Here is an 11,882-nt window from a genome sequence, read left to right as displayed (position 1 = left end):
AAATTACCAGCTTCAGAAAGTTCTTAAGTCATTGAGGTACTCAGGATTCAAAGACCGCGCCCTATCAAAAATGGGGCCCGCCTTGCACTGGGTGGACGATGAGGAGGAGATTTTCAAGGGAACCTGCCTCATTTCCTCAAACTCTGTATAGTGCAAATGCCAAAGTCTGACGCATCCTAACTGCTCCAGCAGCTGAGAGAATAAGAAATATGCCTCCCCCTTGACAGGAACAATGTGTGAAATGAAGGACTTCAGGTGCTACGCTGGTTTCTGACAGTTCCTCAGAAGGAAGCACTTTCTGCCTGTTCTATTCAATCCCAGTCCAGGTGAGTCACCACATTTTCAGTCAGGCAAGTAGTTTAAGGCACGAGAAATCCGAGCTGGAACCAGCAGAGAAAGGTGCGGGATGGCTCGTCCCCGTCAGCTCTGGTGATGACTTGTTGTCATAGTGCCAGGAAGATCATTTCCAGTGAGAGTCCCACTCCCCGCGGCTCGGCTGGACTGTTAGACGTGGGAGACCGCGGGCCACCCTGATGCAGGCCTGGGCCACGGCCACAGCCACGGCCACGGCCACGGGCACGGGCACCTAGAGCAGACAGCCGCCCAGCAGGCTCGCGTAGGCTGTGCGTCATGGTTAACAGGCTGTGCTCGTGGGGATGGCAACACTGTGCCCTCCAGAGGAGCTTGCAGGGAGCCGGCACGACCCCTCACCCGCCTCCCGCGGCGGCGCCCGACACTGTGGAGCAGACGTGGCAACGGCCTGAACCACCCCCCCTCTTCCTCTGCTCTCGGCTTCAGCTCTTGGCTCTGCAGAATGCCGCCACCGGCAGCCCCTTCTGCGGGCATCTACACTGCAAAGCTCGGTGTTGCCTCTTCGGACGGGGCCAGGAGGCTAGCTCTGAGCAGAAATGCAGGGTGTGTCTCGGCCCTGTGGGGTGAACCACTCTGGGGGGGGCATCGGGGTGAACTGCACTCCTCACTCACACTTCCCACTGGCTGCTTCCCCGTCTCCTGCCCTCGCCCGGGGGACTGCAGTGACCACGGGCTGGGGATGGGAGCAACCTGGCCCTATAGTTTTCCCTGAATCCCCTTAATTAAGCTTCCACATGGATGTAAGAAACAAGCAAGCTCCGTACCCAGGCCCTGCGGTCACCTCCCCCAGATTCGGACTCGGGGGCTTGGGGCAGGCTTATTTTTATTAAGGGCCCAAGTGATTTGATTGCAGGTGGTCCCAGACCACACGTTGAAAAACACGGGGGCAGAAATAAGCCAGCAAGTGTATGAGATACATCTGGTGTGAGTGGTAATTCATCTAATTTCTTAAAATAATATTATGGGGTAAATTGTGACTCCCACCCCCGAATTTACATATTGAAGTCCTAATGCCAATACCTCAGAATGTGACTGCATTTGGAGATAGGGCCTTTCAAGAGGTAATTAAATGAAAAATAAGGTCACTGGGATGGACCCCAATCCAATATGACTGGTGTCCTTATAAGGAGAGATTAGGACGCAGACGCCCCCAGAGGAAAGAGCATGCAAGGACACAGTAAGAAGACAGCCACCTGTAAACCAAGGAGAGGGGCCTCAGAATTTGGGAGCCTGAGATAGACGATACCATGCGTGTGTCCCGGCTGCGTCACCTCCTACAGCATCTGCAGCCAAACAGGCTAGTACTTCTGTAGGCAGGTGTAAAGACGATAAGTAGCCTTATATCAACTCAAGACAGTTTTTTTTATGCCAAATGAATTTATCTCAGGTCAAGTTTTGCTGTCAAATGAGTAATAAATACAATTTTTGGTATTTGGAGCTTTTAGGTTTTTGAAATTGTGGACCCGAATTATCCTGTCTTAGGGATGAAGAAACTGAGGCACAGGGAGACAAAACAACTTATCTACCTTCCTTAAATCATGGGGGGTGGGACTGGGCTACCACTTCAGGCAGCCTGGCTCCCACCCACATCTGCCCAGCTGTGCCCCTCAGTACCGCCCACCTCTCATTGCCTGCAATGTCTACGGAATAGTACACCCGGCTTGCAGCCTTGCTGGGAGGACCAGATAGGGTGTAGGCTGGGTTCTGTGATGGGTCCAGTTGTGTTTCCTCCCCAAATTCATATGTCGAGATCCTAACCCTAGTCCCTCAGAATTTAACCTGATATGGAAGTAGGGTCATTGCAGATAGAATTAATTAAAGTACGATGAGGCCATTAAGATGAGCCCTAATTCAGTATGACTGGTGTGCTTATTAAAAAAAGAAATTTGGACAGAGAGAGAGGTGTACTCAGGGCTAATGCCATGTAAATACGTAATGCAGAAATCAGGGGGATGCTTCCACAAGCCAAGGAGTGCCCAAGATGGCCAGCAACACGCCAGAAGCTAGGAAGAAGGGTGGAACGGTTCATCTCACTGAGTCTTCAGAAGGAAGTTACGCTGCCTAATCCTTGATCTCAAACTTCTGGCCTCCAGAACATGAGACAGATTGGTGTTCAAGCCCCCAGTTTGTGGTAGATTGTTATAGTCCCCCTAGCAAACTAACATGCATTCTTTATGCAATGTATATTAGTGTACATTAGTCTACATACATACAATACACATATATACATAGTATACATACATACAATACACAACCGATATATATTAGTGTAGTAGGTTCCAGATTTCAAGTGGGAGACCAATAAAGGGTAGCTAACCAAGTTTCTACCTCTATTATGGAGGTTGTGGAAGATAAAGCCCTTAAACGAGATGAGTTCTAAGGCCTCTTCCAAGTTTTGGGTCTAATTTTTTTTTTTTAAGATTTTATTTATTTATTTGACAGAGAGACAGTGAGAGAGGGAACACAAGCAGGGGGAGTGGGAGAGGGAGAAGCAGGCTTCCCATTGAGCAGGGAGCCCAATGCAGGGCTCGATCCCGGGACCCTGGGATCCTGACCTGAGCCGAAGGCAGACGCTTAACGACTGAGCCACCCAGGCTCCCCTGGGTCTAATTTTCTGTGTTGACAACATGAGGATAGCCCAGCTCCACTTGCCACTTGCCCCAGTGGTCCGGTTCTTATGGCATTTCTTTGCGTTTTTAAAAGACAGGCTCATGTAAAGGTGGTCTTAAAAAACAAAACAAAGCAAAGAATGTCTTTTCTGCGATGTGGGTTATGTCCTTGTACATTAAAAATGAAACCATGTGGGCCCTAATTTCCCTTCTGATGTTCCTGCTTGTATCATGAACTCAGTCAGACGTGGGTTTTCTGAATCCCTTTCACTTGTGCCTTCAGATCTGCCAAGTTTAACCCACAGTATGTGTTTGGGCTACAAATTCTGCAGAGGAAAGCAGAAAGCTAAGTTAGAAGTGGTTTTCTATAAGTTAAGTTGTGTATCATTGGAACCCTATGTTGGCCTGGAAATTTGGGTTCTGCGTGTGGAAATGTGTCCCCTCACCGCCATTTTATTGAGCAGATAAAAGCTGCTTTAAGAAAGTATAAAAGGCTGATGAATGCTTTTTCTGTTCGTAGAACAAGGCACGGTTGACCCAGTGTAGAGAAGGAGGTAACAATGCTAAACGGTTTTCTTCGGGCTTTAGTGATGGGATCCCCTGTTGTTGAGCTCGTCTGGACCTTTCGGCCTCTGCCTTGAAGAGTCTACATGTCAATTTCAGAAAATTATTTGCTATAGATGGAGTGCGGCCCCCAACTCCCCACCCGTGGAAATGGGGCCTTAATGGCATAAGCGTTCAAAGAATGAGCTTCAGGTTTTCTTCTGACATCCTTTGGCAGCTGTTCTTCAACTCCCCATCAGCTCTCAGCCCTTGTCCAGCAGGCTGCTTCCAGCAGCTTTCCTCACCAAGCCGAGGGGCCTCTCCTGTCTCCCTGCTGTCCCCGGCCAGCCCAGAGCCAGAAGTGGCACGAGCCTCGGCTTAAGGCTTTCCATCTTTGCTCCTTTTTTTTTTTTTTTTTTTTTTTTTTTTTTTTTTTTTTTTTTTAAAGATTTTATTTATGTATTCGACAGAGATAGAGACAGCCAGCGAGAGAGGGAACACAAGCAGGGGGAGTGGGAGAGGAAGAAGCAGGCTCATAGCGGAAGAGCCTGATGTGGGGCTCGATCCTATAACACCAGGATCACGCCCTGAGCCGAAGGCAGACGCTTAACCGCTGTGCCACCCAGGCGCCCCCACCATCTTTGCTCCTTGATCCTGCTTACCCTTCCACCAACTTTAAGAGAAGTAGGCCTTTTCCTATCACAGATGCAGCCCCGGTGGAATTCTGTTGGAATACCAAAATGGTTGCAGGGTGGTGGGAGGTGACCCTTTGGGGATTTCACGGTTGGTGACTCTATCCAGTATCATCGGGAGAGATTTAATTCAGGCGGAGTAACTGCCTAATAGATGGAGCTGCTCGGGTGTAGAGACCACATCGTGTTCATTTTTGAATGCTTAGCGCCTAGCTCCGACCTTGGCACATAGTAGGTGTTCAATAAGATTATTTGTTGAATGAATGAATCTTGATTTTCTTTCTTTCAGATAGGTGTCTGACATGTGTTAAGCCCAAGAATCATGGCCACAAACAAGGTTGGAAAATGCTTTTGTTACATCATAATAGCTCTGATGGGTTATGTCCAACGAAAAGGTCCTGAGGCCAAGGGGCAGAGGACAGAGGCCCAGGTCTGGCTCCACCCTTGTCCAAGAGACCCTAGCATCTCAGACTCCCTGGGCCCTAGTATCCTCCACTGAAACACAGATGTTGTCATAGCTGCTCTGCCTGCCTCTCTGGATGATTATGAGAGCGTGACAGGAGAATGGATATGAAAGTTCCCTGAAAATTTCAAAGACCATGCCAAGGATATTATTTTTATTATTATTTCTATTATTACAGATATTTGTATAGTTGTGTTGCTCATAATTATTTTTTATTTCTTCAGTTTCCTTTCTACATGCTCATGTTCAAGGATCAAAGTCAGGATTACCTCCTACCAGATAGGAGGGCTACCCATCTTGGTGGTCCAGGCGTTGCCGAGAACCAGCTTGCTTGGAGCTCAGTCGTCTGCTTGGTTAGCAAACATTCCTGCTTCACAGTTGGGGAGTCGTAAGTGAAGTCGCTGAAGACTAGTTGACACAGAGTTGCCCCCTGATGCCATTCCTGTGCCCAAAGCCACAGAAAACAGAAATAATAGGGCCTTCTCCCCAGAGGACTGTATTCCTTGACATTACTGCTTGCCTGTCCAGAGAACCCTCGATCGCCGTTCTGTCTAGTATAGGCCAGTGGGGAGGTGGCTTGTGGGAAGCTGCCAGCCAGTGGCCAGCAGAGCCCAGGTGGGAACCCTACCCTCCAGACTTCATTCCTGCTGCCTCTCGATGGATCGAGGTCCTAGTAGGTAATGCTGTGCCTCCTCCTGTTTCCTGTTGCTAAGGCAACTGGGTGAACATAAAACAGAAACAGTCCACGTGGTCTTGCTGCCTCGACCCACACAGTCATCTCACCCAGAGAGCCACAGTCAGACGGATCGATCTGGGCCGAGCACATGTTTTGGGGTAAGGAACCTCCCGAGGAGAAACACCTGAGCTGTGGGGAGGTCAATATTCTCTGAACACTCTTCCCGGGCAGACAAGGTGTTGAAGCCAGGGAATGGTGGGGGGTAGAGAGTGAGGAGTTGAAATGGCTGGAGTGTGCCAGTTGGCAGAATGTGACAAGGGCTGAAATTGTCCGAGGCCAGGGTTCTAGCTGCCCGTTCTTAGTTACAGAATGAGAGAGCAGGGGGCATGGCCACCAACCCTCACCTCTGAAATCTGTGCCTCTAGCTTTCCTGCTTTCCCCCAAGAGGGCCCTTCGGAGCTTTTAGACAAGGGTCTTTCTTAAGGAGTAATACGATACCATGGGGATAAGGGGAAGGCCATCTGAGAACCAGGCAGCTCTCAGCACCGTGCCACAGAGCTGGGAGACAGTCACACGAGAGGAGTGCAGGGCAGACCATCCCACAGCTGTCTACTGTTAGGCCTTCCTTCAACTTCAAGGCTCAACTCAATGATGACCTTCTCCAAAAGCCTCTTCAAATCCGTCTGGACAGGAAATAACACTCCTCCTCTCTCTTCTCCCGTATTTTCATCCATGCCTCCCTGTGCATTCGGCACCTGTTTACCATGTACTCACCCTTTGAATGACTTTTATTGCACACATACTAATATATGCTCATTGAAGGAAAAATCAGAAATGCAGATACCCACAAAGAAGAAAATAAAAACCACTCTTAAACCTGCCACCTGGAGATAATCACTGCTGATGTTTGGGGTGTCAGCACTATTCAGGCACATGTCTTTTTTAATGCCTACATTCAGCTCTTCAAAAGCCAAGTCCACACCTTGCCCCGTCTCTGTACGCTCACAGCCACCGTAGTGCTTTGCATTCAACGGTGGGTGAATAAAGAGGTGGAGGGGTGGACAGAAGGATGGAGACAAGGTTCTCCTACCCAAAAGTGGCCTCAACAAAGGAACTAAAAAGGGAAGAGAAGGTCACATGCAGCCCCCCACCCCTCCCCTCCACTCCCATCAGAGCCGAATCAATGCCAGGAAGTGAGCGGTGCACAGAGAACAGGCCAGACCTGCGCAATGATCATTAGTGGAAAGACGGAGATCCCTGCCGTGTGACTTGGAAATGTCGGCCATGGCTTAAGGGAAAAGAGGATGCATGGAAATAGCCAAGTCAAGGTCGCCACATGTGTGAGGTATTTTAGGCTCAGCAAGCAATCTGGCAAATTCAAAGCCTCTCGTAAATGACTTCCAAGAAATCTGCTTTTAGCTGTGCCATTGACATGGGAGTACATCCCTATGACTTGCCCCTCACTGGGTTGAAGATTATCATTGATTTATCTGGAGCAGAAACAGCAGGATTCCACATCACCTCTTGGAAGGCAGCCGGGGCAAAAGCAGGGAATTAACAAATCTTTATTATTAATTCCAATACCACAACACCCCATGGGTCCTGCAGCAAATCACCGGCTCTCTTAACAAGAGTTTCTCTGTGTTTAAGTGGAGCTAATTTTTTTTTATGGATCCTGTCCTCAGTCTGAACTATAAAGACAACCTCAAAATATTCATTAATCATGCACAAGGTCAGAACATGTTAGGTGCTGCAGGAGATGCAAAAGAAATGGAAGAATCCCTGTATTTCATTCACTCAAACACGAAACATTGATTGAGGCCCTTTGATGCTCCAAACGCTGTGCACAGCACTGGGTTTTCTAGCACGTTACAGTCATCACCCTGTTTTCAAAGTGAAGACATGAGGGGCGCCTGGGTGGCACAGCGGTTAAGCGTCTGCCTTCAGCTCAGGGCGTGATCCCAGCGTTATGGGATCGAGCCCCACATCAGGCTCCTCCGCTAGGAGCCTGCTTCTTCCTCTCCCACTCCCCCTGCTTGTGTTCCCTCTCTCGCTGGCTGTCTCTATCTCTGTCGAATAAATAAATAAAATCTTTAAAAATAAATAAATAAAATAAAAGTGAAGACATGAGCCTCAAGTTGCCCACAGCCACACGGTCTGTAAGAGACTGGGGTCTAGAATAAAGGGAAAGAATCTGACAGTTTATTATTTTTATTATCATTTAAGTGTCATTTAAGGAGCCTTGGAAATATTCAGCCAACATTGGTGTGCGCCTCCCTTTCATTAACCCAGAACCAGCAACAGTTCCTGCCAGGGGAGTAGGAAAGGGGTTTGGGCGCATTTCTTCCCCCACCAATGAGCTTCTGGGGGAGGCTGGTACGTGCAAAACCAAAGGTCAGCTGGTCCTTGCCCAGTACTTATTCTCGGTGGTCTGTTGATGCCTGCCTTCCACGTGGTGCCAAGAGATGCAGCGGTGATCACAGGCCCACGACCACGATGATCCGGAGGAGAGGAAGCTTTGGTCCTCGACAGTGTTTTGCTTCGGACCTCAGTGTTTTTTCCCTCAATCCCAAAGCAGCACTTGGGTGCTAAGAGAAAGGAGCCTGAACTCGGGAGTCCTGCAGATGGAGGTTCAAACCCCAGCCCAACCTCTTCCAAGTTGTGTGAGCTCGGGCAAGCCTGTCTGAGGCTTCATTTTCTCCCAAGTGGAGGCAATACCTACTGTGCAGAGAGGTCCAAGTGGGTGACGTAAGTACAACGTTGCTCAGTCACTAGTTGTCGTTCACTATTGTCCAAACTAAATGCCACCCAAAACGCAGAGTCGTGATTTCTTTAAAACCATGAACTTAAAAGGGTTTATTAAAGATCTATTTTAGGCAGGAAGATGGAGGGAAACCCTGCCCGCCCACTTCAGGAGTGAGGGGCCTAGGCCGGGAGTAAATAAAACGCATGGCAACGAGCGACTTCCAGCAGCTCGAGCATCCAAAATACCGGAAGTGAGACATACAGGTCTCTGGGGTCTGCAGCTGTGGAGCGAGAGGCCATGAGTGTGGGCAGACGGAGGCCCCTAGGAGACCCCCAGCTGAGAGCCCCCCCAACGCCACATCACAGGTCCTCCTCAGAGACTCTGTTTCCACACCCTGGGTCCTTTCTCCCCCGTCCCAGAGTTTGCTTTTCCGCTCGGTGCAGGTACTTTCCTTCCCCAGAGCCACCGAGGGTCCCCAGCATCCTCAGGTTATCTGTGGCAGGCCTGGCCGGCTCCTCACCCGGCTCTGACCTCGCCTCGGCGTCAGGCTTATCAGGTGTGGACAGAACTGTCTCCCTGCTCGGGGAGCTCCGAGCCCAGGATTCTCTCCACACCCGGGGAAGAGGAGGGCCAGGCACCTCGGAGACCGAACCAGGCAGTCACCTGCCCTATCGGGAGCAGTCACAGAGGGCTGCGAGCAGGGCCGTGGGGCCCGCCTGGGGCAGGAAAGGGAAGGTTTAGGGAAGTGTTGACAAGGAACAGAGCCGATGCTGAACTCTGCTCAACGGGAGAGAAGGGAGGAGGGTGATGGAGAAACACAGCAAGTGCCCAGCTCAGGTCCTCATGGGGACACCAGCAAAGGGCAGCAGGTCACCATGGGGATCCAGTCCCCTCCAGAAGGTGGCTCCACCCAGGGAGCAGGGAGATCCAGCCCCACGCTGTCTTTGGCGAAGCGGGCCTTGGGACGGTGGGAAAGGGAAGTGAGGGAGATGGCCCGGAACCAGGGGTGGGCATGGGCCCTTCGCCCCCGAGCACCCAGGCATGGTACCAGCTGCTTGGTGCCAGCTCCTGTTCCGGAGTCGCCAAGGACGCTTCACGGTGACCGCAGCTCTGTTGAGGTTTGTGAGCCAGAGTGCTCCTTGGAGTTAATGGCCTGGGGGTGAAGTGCGAGTGGGGTATTTAATTAGGATTCATTACACACAGGCTCCTTTGTCCTGCTGCTCCAGCCGCTTGTGTGTTTGCACCGAGACTCTTGCGTTTATTGGACTTGTTAGTGTCTGTCAGTAAATGATAACTTATCTGAACTGTCCACAGAATCATAGTTACGTAGTTCCCAGAATTTTCAAATTCTAGGGCCGGGAAGGGAGGCAGGAGTCAGAAAACCCCTCACCACTGGAGCACCAGTCCTCGCCTGGCCTCATCCTGGGGTGATAGAGGGTGGGGTGAGCCGGAACTGGCAGCTTTGTCCTCGTCAGCAAAAGAGACAAGTAGGGACATTGGAAATATGCAGTGGACAGCTGTGCCCAAGAGAAAGGGGGGCCCGAGGAGCAGAAGACGTTTCCTTCCCCACAGGTTACAGTCCACGTGCGGCCCTGCTGCACTGACACCGTGCCAGGCACAGCCAGGAATTCATCCCGCGGAAATGCTCACCTGTGTGCGGGTGATGGAGTGTAACGTTGTTCATTGCAAGCGTTGCTGCCAATAGCAGAAGTCTGGAAACCATCTAAACGCTATCAATAAGGGCCTGATTAAATAATTTATGGTCTGCACATACGATGGCACACTATAAAGAAAGCTCCTCGTGCACTGGGAGGGAAAGAACTCCAAAATACGTTGTTATGTCAAGCAAGTACAACTAGGTTAAGAACTGAGTGTTCTCATTCCTTTAAAAAAGAGGGGAAGCGGGAGGGAGGAGAATATATATTTATATAGAGACCGTCTTTGGACAGATTCACAAGTGGGTAATATCATATTCCCTTGGGAAGCAGTGTCCCCAGGTGGGGGTGGGAGCTGGGAAGGTATCAGTTGACGTGGGCTGTATACCAGCCCAGCCCAAACTTAGTAGCTGAAAACACCCATTTTATCCAGCTCATATTTCTGTGGGTTGGCTGTGTCAGCTGGGGCTTTTTCACACAGCAATGTCAGAGCCCCCAGAAGAAAGGGAGCAAACCCAGGGCACTAACACTCTAAGCCTTTACTTGTGTGATGTTTGCTAGAGTCTCTTTGGCCAAAGCACTTCACACAACCAAGCCCAAATTCAAGGAAGAGACATAAATTCCACGTCTTAAAGTATAATGGACATTAGTTTTTCATCGACCACATGGTGGGGCAGAGGTGAGGAGGGAGGGAGAGACTTTTCTCTTTTTGCCTTTTGTACTTTTTGAATTTGAGTCATGTCGATATTGCCTATTCAAAAAGAAATACAGGGGCACCCGGGTGGCTCAGTCAGTTAAGCAGCTGCCTTTGGCTCAGGTCATGATCTCAGAGTCCTGGGATCCAGCCCCACGTTTGGGGGGGAAGGGGGGAGTCCCTGCCCAGCAGGGAGTCTGCTTCTCCCTCTCCCTCTGCCTGCTGCTCCCCCTGCTCATACTCTCTCTCAAATAAATAAATAAATAATCTTCTAAAAATTAAAAAAAAAAGAAATACAATTGTAAAAATTAAAACAGTTTCCTTTGAAATAATTCAGTTGCTGAAGGAAACGTGGAGAAGGCCAGGGAGGTGGAGATATGGGGGGAACAAGACGGCTGGGTCATGAATGCATGAGACTCGTAACACTCTTCGATGATGTGAATGTTAAAATTTCCAGCCACAGAAATTTGAAAAAAATAAAAACGACTAATACCAAAAGCTCGAACTTACGGAGGCTTACTGTTGTGGCAGGTGCATGCCTGCATCACCCCCTTTTGTTCCCCCAGCCACCCTGGAGGTGGGCACAGCCTTGGCCCTGCCAGTAGCCTTCTTGAGGTTGCAAAGGGTCAGCGGCAGAGATGCTGGGCCTTGAGGAATCGCCGGAGAGCGGGGAAGAAAGGAAGTTTAGGGAGCTGCCTCCACCGTGTGGGCAGGCCTAGCAGCTGACAAATCCAAGGATGGTGTGCTACTGGTGATGGCAGGGGAGGTGCAAAATACTTGACTGTTTCAAAACACACAGAGAGTCTGAGGGTGGGGAATGAGAAGGGAACCTTTCCAAAGATTCCAGACAAAAGTTATACAGCTCATGGGCACATCTGAAGGAAAATAACTCCGTGAGAAAGAAAGGGTTTCTTGCCTCTCCTTTATTATGCAAGATAGCCACAGGTGTGCACAGGCCCTGTGCCAGGGTGGGCCTCGCTCGAACCACCCACGTGGCCTGGACCCAGCTCTGCGGGGTCCCACCTTGGAGCAGCTCCGAGAATGCTAAGCACCTGGGTGAGCCCTGCTGTGGGCAGACAGGGGAAATCGTTCATCATCTCTACCCTGTCGGTTAGGGCCGCTAGCTCACCCTGACGACCTTCTCCTCTGTTGCAAATGTCTACTGAGAGCTTTGCCAGAAGCTGTGCCCCCTGAGGCCATGCTCACTGCCTTCATGTGAATGTTAGTGCCATTGTGGTTATGTGGTTTTTTAAATCTTTTTATTGAAGTATAATGTCTACACTGAAAAAAAAATCATAGGTACACAACTGACGAATTTTTTAAAAAGGGGAAATAAATATCTATCTGTATTGCCAGCCTGAAGATCAAGAAACAGACTATTGTAAGCATGATAGTATGTTCAAAAGGAGGAGGAGAAGTGGGGGGAGGGGGA

General features: G+C 49.9%; 1 long non-coding RNA gene across 1 annotated transcript; it reads left to right on the top strand.

Annotated features, from left to right (window-relative positions):
- The first annotated feature begins 227 nt into the window (after nt 1-227).
- Nucleotides 228-6,916, top strand: LOC117802977. Its single transcript, XR_004626478.1, has 3 exons — nt 228-326; nt 4,506-4,553; nt 4,904-6,916. It is a non-coding gene; the product is annotated as an uncharacterized LOC117802977 (long non-coding RNA).
- Nucleotides 6,917-11,882: the final 4,966 nt, after the last annotated feature.

This window comes from Ailuropoda melanoleuca, chromosome 1 (genome assembly GCF_002007445.2).
Source record: "Ailuropoda melanoleuca isolate Jingjing chromosome 1, ASM200744v2, whole genome shotgun sequence".
NCBI lineage: Eukaryota > Metazoa > Chordata > Mammalia > Carnivora > Ursidae > Ailuropoda > Ailuropoda melanoleuca.
Note: the sequence above shows the minus strand (reverse complement) of the source record. Positions and strands in the feature narration are given on the sequence as shown.